This window comes from Diabrotica virgifera, chromosome 6 (genome assembly GCF_917563875.1).
Source record: "Diabrotica virgifera virgifera chromosome 6, PGI_DIABVI_V3a".
Taxonomy (NCBI): Eukaryota; Metazoa; Arthropoda; class Insecta; order Coleoptera; family Chrysomelidae; genus Diabrotica; species Diabrotica virgifera.
Genome location: NC_065448.1, coordinates 165,728,123 through 165,729,544, shown reverse-complemented (window position 1 = coordinate 165,729,544; position 1,422 = coordinate 165,728,123). Strand labels below are relative to the sequence as shown.

The window sequence follows — 1,422 nt, the reverse complement described above, 5'->3', positions numbered from 1 at the left end:
AATAATTATTTTGCATGGTTACGTTATCTTGAAGCTGTATTCGATAAAAAATTCTGAAACGAGAAAGCTCACTTTAATACTTATCTGGGCAAGACATTTTACTTCCATATAAAAGACATGGCGTTTCGGGCCTATTGAGCCCCACTTGCCCGGATAAGGGTTAAAACAGTAAAAGAAAACGCAGCAGCATAAGGTACTGTTAGTTGGGAGCACTCTGAAGACCACCATGTGTTCGTTGTTCTCTGATAATACCATCAATACAGATAGAATTATTTCTATGAGTATGGCTATGTCAAACGAAATAAGGATTGAGAGACCTTTTAGATGCTCTCAGTGAAACAAATGCAATTTTAGAGCCACAACCAAATACTAGGAACGCTAAGGAAGAAATTCCTCTTATTAAAAAAAGAATGGAGGGACAATTCTTGTTAACAAATTCTGCTTAACAATGGAGGAGGAAGATATATGAAAGGTTGTGTTACAATACATTTAGTTTTTATCTAAGCATGAAAATAAATATTATAACCACATTTGTACTACATTTATTTTCAAACAAACCAGTTTTTTATTGATTCACAAAAATTTTTTATTGATTACGATTTACAATTAACCCATTCGCAGATACGACTATATATGCATGTACTTACAAAGGGAAATTACTGTCTGCATATGAAAATGTGTCCACAAATGTGTTAATACAATATTTACAATAAAATTATATTATAGAATATTTACAATAAAATTAAACTCAATATACACATTGATATTCAAGATTAGTTATTTCCAATTTTTTGTAATTCTATATTATTTGGGTGAAAATCTTATGTCCAGAGCTCTTTGGCAAACCAAACGTATCCCCAGCAACAAATTATCTGGTTTACTTAGCATCCACATCATAAACATTAATTTTTTCCAATAGAATTATTCTGTTTTCAAATTGGTGGATATGACCAATACAATTAAATAGTTCCTGGAAATATAACAATATAATATACATGATGTTATTAATTTGTTATACAATTTTACCTGGAAAGTAGTTCTGGACATACGAAAATGTTCTCTAAATTGGATATTGAATTATGGTTTATATATATTTAATTTCATCTCATCCTTCTGGAATAATTTGAGGTAGGTACATCTGCTAAATGTATAACGGCATTTGCTAATTTCGTCCCCAAACAAAAGTTCTTCAAGAATATTATCCATTTTAGTTTAGACAGTTTCAGTTTTATTTAAAATAAAAACAAAACTGTCTAGGTTTAGGTTATAAATTATATAAACAAAGAATAAAAACATAAACAAATGGAACACAGAACACTCTCAATCGAATGTCAAACGTCAGTCGTTCACTAGTAAAAAAACTGTCAGCGTTTCAGCGCAAATTAATCGGATTGCACTCGGATTATTCTGGTGAACGCGACC

General features: G+C 30.7%; 1 long non-coding RNA gene across 1 annotated transcript; it reads right to left on the bottom strand.

The window, feature by feature from the left end:
• Nucleotides 1–526: 526 nt before the first annotated feature.
• Nucleotides 527–1,422, bottom strand: LOC114334881 (uncharacterized). Its single transcript, XR_003653177.2, has 2 exons — nucleotides 1,027–1,422; nucleotides 527–970 (listed from the first exon to the last, which is right to left on the bottom strand). It is a non-coding gene; the product is annotated as an uncharacterized LOC114334881 (long non-coding RNA).